This window comes from Mus pahari, chromosome 1 (genome assembly GCF_900095145.1).
Source record: "Mus pahari chromosome 1, PAHARI_EIJ_v1.1, whole genome shotgun sequence".
In the NCBI taxonomy this organism is placed as follows: domain Eukaryota; kingdom Metazoa; phylum Chordata; class Mammalia; order Rodentia; family Muridae; genus Mus; species Mus pahari.
Genome location: NC_034590.1, coordinates 141474621 through 141489530, shown reverse-complemented (window position 1 = coordinate 141489530; position 14910 = coordinate 141474621). Strand labels below are relative to the sequence as shown.

The 14910-nt window shown below is 39.4% G+C and overlaps 1 pseudogene; it reads left to right on the top strand.

The window, feature by feature from the left end:
- The first annotated feature begins 2251 nt into the window (after nt 1–2251).
- LOC110332291 overlaps nt 2252–14910 on the top strand; it is a 40164-nt pseudogene continuing 27505 nt past the window's right edge.

Below are 14910 nucleotides of genomic sequence, written 5' to 3'. Positions count from 1 at the left end.
ACCTCTAGAAGAGCAGCCAGTGCTCTTAACCTCTGAGCCATCTCTCCAGCCCCCACTTTTGATGTACCTTTAAAGTAAACAGCCAAGGCCCTAATATATAGATGTGAAGAGGTGAATTAGTTACAGTAATTTCTTATTGATGTTGAAATACCACTCCATTTTTTCCCCTTGATAACTAATTTCTTCTCCCCACAGTTCCTCTGACAGGGAGATTAGGCTTTGAGGCCAAGGCTTGTTTCCCTAGGAAAAGAAACACAGATGCAAGCACTGGTCAGCTCTGCGTTTTGGGAAAGCACGGTACCACTTTAGTCAGAGAGAGCATTCCACAACGGAACCTCAGATTATCTGATAAGTTTCAGTTAGACTGACCCAGAACCAAGTTAGGTAGAAAATTAACCCTCTCCCATCTTCTCAGAACTGTCTATAGCCTAACCATTACTGGATCTGTTCCTGTGGTCCGTCAGTCTATGGGCCCATGGGTGTTAGTCCTCGTCTGCACCCATTACTATAGTCCCACCTTCAGAAAGCCCATCCTTTGTTTCTCCTATTCAGAACCATCTTTTGGTTTTAACCTAATCTGTCTACCAAATCACAATCCCTAGAGCCATCAAGTAAAGTTGTTTTATACTCTCTAGCCTTGATATTAATCATCGCTATTGATTAGATTAAGACCAAAAATTTTTTTTTTTACAAATAAAAGTTTATTGTCCAAAATTAAGGCTGTATTTTCATAGTTCACCAAAACTTAAAAAAAAAAAAAAAAAAAAAAGGTCGAGCCATCTCCATAGCTCCTAGGTACACATTCTTCTTCTCTTTTTTCCTCCTCCTCCTCCTCCTCTTTTTCATTTTAATTTTATGTGTTAGTGTTTTTGTCCACATGTATGTGCGTGCCTGGTGCCAGTTGAAGCCAGGAGAAGGCATCTGACTCTTGAGGACAAGAGTTGTAGATAGCTATGATCTACAATGTGGGTGCTGGGAATCAAACCTGGGTCCTCAGGAAGAGCCATCAGTGCTCTTAACCACTCGACCATGACTATAGCTCCTCTAGGTACATACCATTGCAAGTGGAAAATGTACGAAGTCAAGGAGAGGTAGCGCCTATGCGCTATGAGAATGTGGCCAGGAAGCATGAGACTTTCTGTGGGAGCTGGGATTTGGGGGGAAATCCAAGAGTCTGCTTGAATATTTCTCTTCTCACAAATCTGAGGGTTCATGACCCTCTTGGACTGTATCCATGGTCAAAGTTGGGGTTTATACAAGTTAATTATTTTCAAACATGGAACAAGCTAATTGTCTTTCTCATGAGCAACGTATCTCTCCTCTCCCTCCTAGTGCACATGAGAAAGTGTTTTTAAATTCTGCCTTTGCAATAAGTCTATCTTGACCAGTACATCACATCTTTGTTCTTCAAAATGATTGCCTGTGACCTGGGGCCTGAACAGAGCCTACAGCAGTCACAACTCAAGTTCTGTTCTAGTCACATTAATCTCAAATCAACAAATGTGTCCAACTGAGAGGGTCCTTCCAGAGACTGCTGTCAATCAAATCCCTGTCAGTGTAGAAATCACACAGAAAAGAAAGATGGTAACTTTTTTCATCTCTACTTTTCCCTGCATGTAGAAAGAGCTACCTTTATTATTGTAATCTTGGCAACCCTTTGCTTTAGATGCAGAGAATGCGAATAGTGTTTAGGACATAAACTGATAAGTCATAGGCAGTGTGGCCACATCTGCTGTTGTCAAAAGAAGTTAGAGATCTGTGTTTCTTGAGGCCTAGAGATTTAAGACCCAATCTTATGATTTTTTGCGGGGGGTAGGGGGAGGAAGCTGTGCCTGTGTTCTGAGAAATGATGCATATTATAATGGGGGGTAATCAAGACAGAGTCCCATATGGCTTAGGTTGGCCCTAACCTTTCCAGCTGAGGCTGACATTGAATTCCTGACCCTTTTACCTTCCCCTCCCAAGTTCTGTGATTATAGGCAGTTGCTACCATGCCTGGAAAACATTACAGTCTTAAATGCTTATCTTTACACCCAGGGAGGCCATATATACCACACTTTGGGAAACTAGACAGCAGGCTTTAGCACTGTAGCTGGTTGACTCTTGCCACATGAGGACCGGTGTCTTACAACAAGGTGTGGGGACATTTTTTATATTCCTTCTGGTTCTGACATTCGCTGTCTGTGTAAACAGGGACAAGTCATTTGAAACTTCTTACTTACCTTGGTTTTTCTCACCTCCCTGGGTCGCCATGAGTCAACGAGACAATGAATGCCAAGCACTGATTGAACGTTCAGCCCTCAGCATGCACTTGAGTCAACCACTACTATCCAAGCCAGAATCACAGGTGAAGCAGAACGTGTCAGGCTCTGCTGTGGCACATCAAAGTTCTAAAGATAACACATTTTCAAAGCTATCGAATGGGTACATATTTGACTGTGTTGCGAAAGTGCTTCCTGGTACTTTTAGTTAACACTGTTTGACTTTTCTCTAACACCAGGCTCTTTGACATCCGGTGAAAATGAACAAGAACTGACTGAGTTAAGAGAGACTCTAGCAAATTAAGACACTTGCCACCAAGCTGGATAATCTGAGTTTGATCCCTGTGACTCACATGGGGAAGGAGAACTAACTCCCACAAGCTATGATCTGAGCTCCTCGTGCACGATAGCAGGCTCAAGTACACAGTGTGCGCGCCCACACAGCAAATAAATATAACGTTTTCCCCACAAAGACACTTTTCAAATACACTGGTAGAGACAGCAAAGAAGCAGGCTACAGCAAGTGAAGAAACCCTTGCTACAGGTCTTACATGTTATCTGACGACAGTTTTGCTTTGGGTTCAGTGGAAGATGCTGGTCTGCTAAGTTAAGACAGTCCAAAGAGAAGTCAGGTTCAGTCTGTACATTCCAAGTGATTTACCCAGTGGCACAGAGCTGTCAGTCCGCGACAAAGGAGGCCAATGAATGGCTATTTGGCTCCGCCCATGAAATTTGTCCTCAATTATGACTTTCTTTGTTCTATTACTATAGAAACTTCATGAAACTCTTCCATGTTGGAACATGGACTTTGGAGTAACCTAAATCAGTCTTCCTGGGTTATAGTCACTCATAGTTGCTCCAGGATAAACTATCTCTCATCCACTATAAGTTCAGAGCTGTAGTTCTGCAACAACAGGATTATGATGTCGGGTTTTTTCTTTTCTTTTTCCTTTCTCGTCCTTCCTCTTTTTTCTTCCTTCCTTCCTCCTTCCCTCCCTCCCTCCCTCCCTCCCTCCCCCCTCTCTCTCTTCTCTCTCTCTTTCTTTCTTTCTTTCTTTCTTTCTTTCTTTCTTTCTTTCTTTCTTTCTTTCTTTCTTTCTTTCTTTCTCCTTCATCCTCCTCTTCTTTTAAGCTTTTTCCCAACACACAGGTTGATTATTTATGGAGACAAAAGAGCAGTCAGGACAGCCAGAGGGTAGAAAAGAGCCGGCACCACCCTTTCCCTGGCACAGTCAGAGAGCTCTGGACTCTGTGCCATCCCTTCTGCCTGACTTTGATTTGCCTGAGTTCTGTGCAGCCTTTTCCCTGGTAAATTGCATATGCTTTATGTAATAATAATTTATTTCCAAGGAACATCTTTTGAGAGAGAGAGAGAGAGAGAGAGAGAGAGAGAGAGAGAGAGAGAGAGAGAGAGACTGAGACTCTAGCTGCAGTGCTTTTGTTTTGAGACCCCAGACTAGCCCCCTGGATCAGGCTTTCATGGGCTGAAATTTCTGGTGTGTACCACCACACCCTCCTCAAATGCCCTTTTAGACCTAGATGGGGAGACCATTTCCTCCACACGACCTGCTAATCACACCACTGATTAAAAAGGAATTTGCTTCTGTTTGCTCTTAAACGAGTTAAGGCGAGTTCCCACTAAGGGTTGACTCAGAAGGCAAGGTGAGTTTTGAGCAGAAAATTATTTTCTTATAGGAGTCTCTATACAGTTCAGAAAACCAGCCCTGCCTTGATTCACAGTACTTTAAGAAAAAAAATTATTGACTCTGCGCATTTGAATCTTTCGTGGTTGGTTCTAATGGCACTATCTAAAGTCAAAGCTGTCAGAAGGGAGAAGAGAAAAGAGAGAAAATGAACTGGCTCCAAGCTGTGGGTCATAAGCAGCCAAGGGGTGATTTCAAAACCAGATGTTTTGGTTTAGAAAGATGCTCTTAAGGTACCAAACCCAATGTCTCAACATTTGCCTTTTAATAGTGTAGCCTTCTTGTTCCCACTTAAAATCAACCCCTAATCTATCTAGTCCTTATTCAGAGAAATAAGAGCTTGATGATCAAAGGTAGACCCTGACGCTCACCTCAGCCACCTCTTTACAGCATGACTCTGCATGAGGTAGTTACCCGTTCCTTCATCCCCATGCGCATAAAGCAGAAATGGTCATGATGCCCATTTCACGAGCAAATAAAGGGCTTAGAACTCAAAATAAACACATTGTAACTGTTGGGCATAATTAGTTTCTCCCCTCAGGACTGAATATAAAGGTTTTAATTTGTCATAAAATGCTTCAACTCTAGATCCTTCTGTGGTTTGTCTAAAGTGTCATGACTGGCAGCATGACCACCCTGGAGGTTTTGGAGCAGTCCCCTCCCTTAGCAGCTGCTGGAGCTCCTAGAAGAGTGATCTCACTGTTCCTCCCTGGGCTTTGCATCTTGTCTTCCTGGCAAAGAGTATGTGTGGCTCATCACACTGGAAGGAAACTCTTTCTTGAGACTTTTCTACAACCAAGAGCCTTTCTTCTCACTCAAACCTTTGGGTTTTGTTGTTGTTGTTATTTTTGTTTGTTTGTTGTTGTTTTTTGCTTTCCTTTCCTTTCTGTTGTTTGTTTGTGTTTGTTTGTTGTTTTAATAAATTCCTTCTTCCTTGCCCAATAGTTTGGACAGCTAATTTGCAGCGAGTCACTTGCGTTCACCTTCTTGAGCCAGCTGTATTCTTACCAGAACAGAACTTTTTAAAACCTCCAAGTTCAAAAATAATGAGGTCATGAATAGGCCTTGAAAATCATTTCTCTAAAGATCACAGAAAGTCTGTCACTCCCAAAAATGAGTGATAGATCTCTTTTAATATGTGAAATAGGAAAAAGAAAGAACTTTCTTTAAAAAAAAAAAAAAGATAGAAGCTAGTCTGTGGTGGTGTGTGCCTTTAATCCCAGCATGCACAAGGCAAAGGCAGAGACATGAGGATCTCTGGGAGGCAAGGCAGGCAGTTCATGTGAGTTTGAGGCCAGCTTGGTATAGAGTGAGTTCTAGGACACCCAGGGTCACACAGTGAAACCCTGTCTCATTTAAGACTCAGTCCCCCCCCCCCAAAAAAAATCTTTTAGTATTCAGATGCTTTATTTTACTTTAAAAATCTTTAAATCTTATTTCCTATATGTGTGAATACTGCCTCACATGTAGAAGTCAGAGGACAGCTTGCAGGAGACAATCTTCTGCTTCAACAGTGTAGATCCTGGGCTCAGACTCCAGTTGTCAAAGTTCATAGCAACTACCATTGTAAGGACTCCTGAATGGAGATTTTAAATCCTCGGGGGTGAGGGTAGAATTTAGTACTATGTTCTTTTAATTAGTTTTTAAAAGCATGTAGTGTATTTAAATGTCTATCACACATAGAAGTTGACATGAAATACCTTAAAGAAGTGTACATGTTGGGGGTAGAGTTCAGCAGTTAGGAGCGCTTGTTGTTTGTGCAGAAGTCCTGAGTTTGGTTCCTGGCTCCCTGATCAGGCAACTCACAACTGTAGCTCCCGCTCCAAGGGTTTTTAACACTTTGTTCTGGCCTCCATAGGCACCAAAACACACACACACACACACACACACACACACACACCCCACATACACACACACACACACACACACAAATGTATACACATGGCTACATAATAGGGTTTCTATTCCTGTACAACATCATGACCAAGAAGCAAGTTGGGGAGGAAAGGGTTTTTCTGCTTACATTTCCATACTGCTGTAGATCACCCAAGGATACAGGACTGGAACTCAAGCAGGTCAGAAAGCAGGAGCTGATGCAGAGCCCATGGAGGGATGTTCTTTACTGGCTTGCCTCCCCTGGCTTGCTCAGCTTGCTTTCTTATAGAACCCAAGACTACCAGCCCAGAGATGGTCCCACCCACAAGGGGCCTCTCCCCCTTGATCACTAATTGAGAAAATGCCTTACAGCTGGATCTCATGGAGGCATTTTCCCAACTGAAGCTCCTTTCTCTGTGATAACTCCAGCTGTGTCAAGTTGACATGAAGCTATCCAGTACAATAACTAAATCTTTAAGTTTCTTTTTTTAAATGGGGCTGGAGAGATAGTTCAGCAGCTAAGAACCTTGGCTGTCCGCTGGCCTTTCAGGGACCCAGGTTCAATTCCTAGCCCCCACATGTTAACTCACAACCATTTGAAACTCTAGCTCCAGTGGGTTCCATGCCTTCTCTGGCTTCTGCAGGCACTAAGCACACACATTCAGGCAAAACATTTATACATAGAAAATAAAGATAAATTTCTTTAAAACTATCTTGAAGATATGTACAAAATTTTATTCTCTATATTTGGCATTGTTGACCTGGCAATTCCGCTTGAATAAAATGTATCCCAAGGAAGAAATTATATATGGATGTAAAGTATTTATACAATAACATACATAGAATATTACTGATAATAAATAAAGAGTTGAGAAAGGTCAGAAGTCTTACTAGTAGAGAAATGGATAAACTAATCATAATATACACATAATACAGAATAGAAAGTACCCTTCAAAATTTTGTTAGTGTAAATTTAAGTTGAATGACAAAGGGAGCTAATAATTTGTTTTTGTGATACTCAGCCTCTATGTAGCATAGGCTAACCTCAACTCAAATTCACTTTGTAGCCCACTCCGATCTTGAATTTATGATCCTCATGTGGTAACTTCTCAAGTTCTATGACTGCAGATTCAGAGCTCTATGCCTAGCTAAGACAGGAATTAATTAATATGAAATTTTGTGTGTGTTCATGCTTGTGCGTACATGTGTAGGTATATCTTGCATGGTGTGTACATAAAAAGTACATTTGTTTGGGTTTTTGTTTTTTTCTGCTTTATTTTTAAATTCTACATTCTGAAAAAACTATAGTCAGAATTTTTTTTTGCTTCAAAGATCTTATTTGCAAAACTGAATAAATAAAAATATAAATATGTATAGTATTAAAGACAGGGCTGTAACTTCATCCTTGGTTCCTTGACTGCAAACCTATACCTTGGTCCGGAAGTGACAAATGTGAACGAAGTCTTTCTCAATCCATGAGTGAATACTGGAGTTTGCCAAAAGATTTTTCCTAGGATGCAGTAATTCTGTAGTGAAACTCCACCGCAATCCATGTTCCTACACGTGTTTCTTGGTGCTGAGTCATGGTTGTAACAGAAGTATAAATGGAACTGTCAGTTCTGAAACATCACGGGATCATCACGGTGACTGGAATTCACCTTTTCAATGGGTGTCTTTCAGAGAAGGCTCAAACTGCTGTCACTTAACTCTAATCCATGTGCTAAGAGTTTTTGATTCTTTTTTTAAAGTTGTAATTGATTTCTGCGCTGGTTCTTCTTGACTCTCAACTTGAGTGAATTGGCATCTGCCTCAGAGATTAGTGCAGTGCACATCTGAGTGTGTCTATGGGGATACTGCCAGAAAGGACTGAGTGAGTGAGTGAAGAATGACCTACCTAAGAAAGCAGCACTGGCCATCTCCGCAGTCCTATTACTTTTTTTTTTATAGAAAAAAAAATCCCAAAAGAACAACAACAAAAAAACTTTAAAAATTCTTTCCTCTATCTTTTCAGGGCACAGAGAACATAATTGTTGTCCACAATTGCCCTACTGTGAAATAACACTGCATCATGTTCTAAACTGTGACTCCACACCTCTTCACCAACCATTTTCCATCCTCGTAGTGAGTTTCCAGTTCCTCTACGTTGCAAATTCAAGAGCCTTTGACTTGATCTTTCCCATTGAAAGTACTAGAAACATCAACCTCGTTTGGAATCACAAGTCCCCAGCCAATTTGTGTTACTTTGGGAAATGCTGAAAACATAGGAATTAGGGCCTGCTTCGAGTAAGCAGGTCACCAGAGTGTACCTTTGAAGTGTATATGGTTTCCCTGAACCCTTCCTGTCTCTATCTCTCTTTCCTGGTTGTCCTGGTTTCCTGGTTGCCCCACAATCACATGGTCCACCGACTTAGTCTTCCTCACCTCAGGCCCAAACCAATAGATCGATTAAACTTGGAGCTGAAACTGAAATAAAACATTTCCCTATTAAGTTGTTTCTTGTAATCTGTTTAATTAATTAAATTAATTTGTGTAGTAACACAAAACTCTATAAACTTCCAGTTCACTCATTGGTATTTTGATGCCATGGGTCTTGACTGTCAGTTTGATTGGATTGAGACATGTCTGAGAGATTGGTAAAACACACTTTGATGGGTTCTTGAGGGCATTTCCAGAGAGGATAGTCTGAGGAGGAAAGTCAGAGCCTGATTGTGGGTGGCCTCACCCAGTAACCTAGGAGCACAGAAGAAACCTACTCTAGGCAGGCGTTAGCTTTCTGCTTTCTGGCTACCATGAGGTACTGTCTCAACACAGGTGAGAACCATGGGACCAAGTGAAATGGACAGATGTTTCTAAATATGCTTATCCAAGTCTAGGGACAGAGGGGCAGTACCAAACACTAATGTTTACTGTGATGGAGCAGTCAGATGGAAAGGGCCAAGGGACAATAGAAGACAGAGTCAACTTTAGGCATCAGGGGCAATTTGAGCCCTCAGCTTTCTGATGTAGTTTCTTCATTGAAGTTTGCCAATTCCTATCAACACCAGGAGTTAAAAGTGAATATAGTATACCCCCAAGAATTCAAATTCAGCTCTACTTCAAGATAAACTGGCTGTCCTTTGTGATTTGTTGCAGAAGATGGGTTGAGTTACTATGCCTTGGTTGGACCATCTGGGTAGTGAGTTTGACAGTAACAACCTACCCCACAAGATTGTTCCAGGAATCAAGTGAACTGATAAAGGGCTTCAATGATGCTTACCAATTACTCACTCAATTTTACTGCTCATTCTGAATCATTTGAGCCAGTTTCTTAAAGCTCAACACTTGTAGGTTTCCCTTCTTGGCTTATTGTGTGAGTCACGAGTCATGGCATCCCAAATCCACATACCAGTGCTCAGATCAAAAAGCAATAATGCCTTCTTTGATTTTGTAGAATTAAAAAAAAAAGATTTAGTTTTTACTGTTTTTTAATTACATGTGTGAGTGTGGTTATGTGCCTGGCAAGACAGCTGATTCTTGTGATAGATAGACAGACAGACAGACAGACAGACAGACAGACAGACAGACAGGCAGGCAGATAGATAGATAGATAGATAGATAGATAGATAGATAGATAGATAGATAGATAGATAGATAGATAGATAGTACAGGTTCAGCCCAATGGAAAAGCCACTGTACTCACCTCTGAGGAGGAATATGATATAGTTTTAGCCAGAGGTAGAAGGAACAATTCCAGATGAAACATTATTTTATGATGGTGGTTGTGGTTAACCAGAGTCCTGCAATTTATTATTGCTGCCCACCTATAATTACTCATTGATTATCATTGTTTATACTGAAGCTGGGGGAACCCTCCAGCTTCATTTGCTTTTCATTGATTTTAAGTGTTACTAATGTGGAGTAACAGAGCTGAGCAATACATTATTCATTCTCCTTTAGTTTTAGGGATGATATTTCCATCCAAAACTGACAAAAAGGTGAAAAGATTTTCCCTGAACAAAGGTATATCATGCGCTGTCCAACCCTGATCTGTATCTTAAATGGCAGGGGTGGATATTTGTCTCCAAAAGAGAAATAAGCCATGCAACTTACTGAACTGTGACTTTAGGTTTATAGAACGTACCATGTGCAGCATATTCAGACATTAGAATGGGACCAAGGACTCACTAATCATCATTTAATCAAATATACAATGATGCCCGGTGTGGTGGCGCACGCCTTTAATTCCAGCACTCGGGAGGCAGAGGCAGGCAGATTTCTGAGTTCGAGGCCAGCCTGGTCTACAAAGTGAGTTCCAGGACAGCCAGGGCTATACAGAGAAACTCTGTCTCGAAAAAACCAGTATCGATAGATAGATAGATAGATAGATAGATAGATAGATAGATAGATAGATAGATATTTGACTTCCAGGAAATTTATGTATTTGCTTTAAAAAGAATCCCAGACACTAGACCAGGAGATGAAAAGTAATTATTGACACAAAGATATTCTAGGCAGGACTAGATAGATAGGCAGGCAGAAGTTAAGAGTGCTTGCTGAGGGCTGGAGAGATAGCTCAGCAATTAAGAGTACTGACTGCTCTTCCAGAGGTCCTGAGTTCAATTCCCAGCAACCACATGGTGGCTCACAACCCTCTGTAGTGGGATCCGATGACCTCCTCTGGTGTATCTGTACTCATATATATATATAATAAATAAATAAATCTTTTTAAAAAAGTGCTTGTTCCTTTTGAAGACATCTGGAGTTTGGATCCCAGTGTCCATGTTGGGCAGTTCACAGCTGACTGAACTCCAGTCTCGGAGGATCTGAGGTCCTCCTCTGGACTCCTCCAGCACCTGCACTCATAGCTACACACACACACACACACACACACACACACACACACACACACACANACACACACACACACACACACACACACACACACACACACACACACATAATTAAAAAATAGAAATAAATCCTTAAAAGATGTTCTAGGGGAGTAAATAAAACATCCCACGAGGCAGATGGCTTCAAGCCTGAATTCATGGGCCAAGGCCTATAATCTCGTGCCAGCTGCCCTAACTCCTTTTCCTCCATATAAACCTCATCTTTACATTCTTAGGTTCCCTGAGATCAGTTTCTGATATCAGTGCCAGCTCTTGATTAAAACTCAATTTCTGAACTGGAGAGATGGCTCAGCCATTGAAAGTGTTGCTTGCTCTTCCAGAGGATGCAAGTTCGATTCCCTGCACCCACATTAGGTAATTCAAAACCACCTGTGACTTAAGATCCAGGGGAATCCGACCCCTCTAGCTACACAGGCACCTGCACTTACATATACACAACTACACACAGACACAGAAACATAATAAAAAATAAAATAAAAATGTCAAAACTTGACTTCCTTCTTAACTCTCCCCCTAGGCATCAGCTTTCAGGAGTGAACGGCTGGACTTGGGTTCATTAAGAGTACAGGAAGCTCTCACCAACAACTACTTCTTTTGGAGGAACAGGTTCAGACCAAAGAAAACATTGTCAGTGGCCAAGAACAAAATGAACAAATTAAAACAACGCAAGATTTGGAATGGAAACTGGCAACAGTTCCCGCTGGGGCAGTATTAACCATCATTAGGATAATACTCCTATGCATTTGGCAAAAGAGAATGCTGTGTTCAATCTGCTAAACCTAAGTACAATAAAGCTGTCTTTATGTGATATTCAGAGCAGCTAATTAGCAGTGGGTGTCTGTGTGTGCTTGTCTGAATGAAAGCCTTTCTGTACTCTGTAGAGAATCCTAAAGAATGGAAGATGTTTTCCTTTAACATGGCCGAAAGTACCTACAGTGGCCTCATCGACTTCAGGCTTAAGATCCCATAATATGAGGAGGAATCTGCCCTTAGAGAGAGATGTCGAGAAGAGAGAATTGGGGTCTGGTGATGTACTCAGTTGGTAGAGTCCTCTTATAGTATGGACAAAGCCCTGGGTACAATATGCAGCACTGGATGAACTGGAAGTACTGCCACACACCTGTAATCCCAGAACTTGGGAAGTGGAGGGAGAAGTTCAAGGTCATTCTCAGCTCCATAGCAAGTTCAGGACCAGCCTGTGATGCATGAGTCCCTGTCTAAATAAAAGGAAGATAGATCAGCAAGCAAAGGCATTTGCCAGCAAAGCTGAGGACCTGACTTTAATATCTTGAACCCACAAGATGGAAGGAGAGAATACCCCTCCAAAAGTTGTCCTCTGATGTCCACATACCCCTCATACACAACTTTGTATGTTGAATGTAAAACATAAAAAGAAAAAGACTATCAAAGAAATTGATTTCTGGGCTTCTTCAAAGCAGCTACTATTCATAGGGGCTGTGTGTGTGTGTGTGTGTGTGTGTGTGTGTATGTATAATCTAATATATCTTATATGTGATATATTTTATATATAATATAGGTAATATATCTTACATATAACATATTTTATATATTACAATTATGTGTAATGAGAATATATTATCTATTATAAAATTAATATAACACATGTAAAATATTATTAAATGTAATATATAATGTACTATATATTATATATGATATGATATATAATAATAAAATGTAATGTGTAATATGTAACATACAATATAATATGTAAGATGTAATATATAATGCATAATATATAATAAATTTTCTTTGGATATTAACTTCTCAGCAGTGAACAAGTGGACTTGGGTTCAGTAGGAGTTCAGTAATATAATCCAAATTACACACACACACACACACACACACATATATGCATACTATGTATATCTATTTATAATTATAATTATATAGTCTATGTTATATAATTTACATATAATACATTATATATTATATGCATCATACATTTTATGTATTTTGTATTTAATACAAATTATATGTATATTATATATTATACAATATATATTATATACACATATATAATATTGTATATTATATAATGTTGGTTTTTTTTTGCTTTTTGTTTTTTTGGTTTTTTTGAGACAGGGTTTCTCTGTGTAGCCCTGGCTGTCCTGAAAATAATGTATATTTATATTATATAGTATAGTATATATTTTATAGATGCATATAATATCTAACATATAATTATGTATATAAATACATAAGATATAATGTATTATATATCTTATATATTATAAGATATAAGATATATATTCACCTCTGACCTCAGAGTCTAACTCCTACTTTATTACTCCAGATTCCCTAGCATCTAACAGTACCTAATAAAGTAGTAAAATCTTGAACTGACTTAATGTCTGCTCCTTTTCCCTGAACATCTCATATTTCTCTGTGATCTAGTCCCACGTTCTGCTATCTTTGGCACCCAGACTCTTCCTTCGACATACCCTTTATATATTCTATAAATATTGATTTATATTTCTCAATAGTTCCTCCCAATTCACTCACTAATTTATCTAATGTGTTCTGGATATCTTCTTTTTTCTGACATTTCCCTTCAATTGTGTGCACATGCATGCCATGATTTCTCTGTGGAGGTCAGAGGACAACTTGGGAGTCAGTTCCCCACTTCCATACAGGGATCTTGGGGTTTGCTAAGTGAGTGACTTTACCCACTGAGTCTTCTCACTGGCCCTAGTTTTACTTCTTGAAGAATGCCTGACTTGTTGGTGAAAAACAAAACACTAGGCATATTAACCCCCATACTGCTATATTCATTTTATTTAAGCTAAGGTCTAAGCTTCTAGAACCTGCAGTGCTGTCTCTGCTCCAACTCACTGGTACCATTTTGTTACAAAAAAGAGGAAAGAGCAGAGGTGAATTAGTCCCAAGGCTTAGAGGGAGGCTGGAAGAGCTTTACAATGTTCAGATGAGTTCCCAAGGCTCTGCTCTGCACTGCTTCACTGAAATGTCCCCAGCACTGCATCTTACATTTGTGTTCTAAGGGAAGTGTCCTTAAGTCCCTCATAGGTGTGTGCCAGGGTCCCAGTGTAGTTGGAGTTTATGCAGATAAAGTGCAAAACACACAGGGCTTTGCAAAACACAAAGAATATTTGGACATATATTACTAACTCTTTATCATTTCATACAACATTTAAATAATAATGTTTGTAATATATAATAATTTTCTTTGGATATTGGTTTCTCAATAGTGAACAGCTGGACTTGGGTTCAGTAAGAGTTCAGAAATATAATCCAAATTATTTATATATATTTATATATTATATACTATAAATAACATATGACATATAAATATATTATAAAATATATAATATAGAAAAATATAAATATACAGTATAATTATTAATAATATAATTATATAGTTTATGTTATATAACAATACATATAATGTGTTATATGTATATTATATATTATATGTATTTGGTATATAATAAACATATTATTTAGATCATTTTCTTTCCCATCCCCCAAATCTTCCCAGATCCTCCCTAACTCTCAACCTACTCATCTTCATGCTCAGTGTTCATGTATGTGCTCTCTTTCTTTCTCTTTAAAACAACAACAACAAAAACCCAAAATGAAAACCAAAATGATCTATATTTTAAAACAGTAAGCAAAAAATACCAAAACAAAATGAAAAGTACATATACAGACACACAAACATAGAGTCTGTTTTGTGTTGCCCAGCTACTGGAACTGATAGGAGAAGATCTTATGTGTTTTCTATTGTTATAAAAAATAATTAAGCCAGATATAATGGCACAGTAGCCAGAGGAGGTGAGATCTCCATGAGTTCAAGGCCAGCCTGAGCTACATAGTGAGACCCTGTCTCCAAACAAGGAAGGAAGGAAGAAAGAAAGAAAGAAAGAAAGGAAGGAAGGAAGGAAGGAAGAAAGAAAGAAAGAAAGAAAGAAAGAAAGAAAGAAAGAAAGAAAGAAAGAAAGAAAGAAAGGAGACTGGGTGGTTTCAGATTTTCATTTTATTGCATATACTTTTTACAAAAGCACCTCTTAGAAGCAGATTGCAACAGAGGTTTGTTTATTTCATAGTTCTGTAGATGAGGATGTCCAAGGTCTTGATACCAGCATCTGTTTGGCCTCTGGTGAGGTCCTTCCTGTTGCTCCAAAACATTGCCTAGTGAGAGCG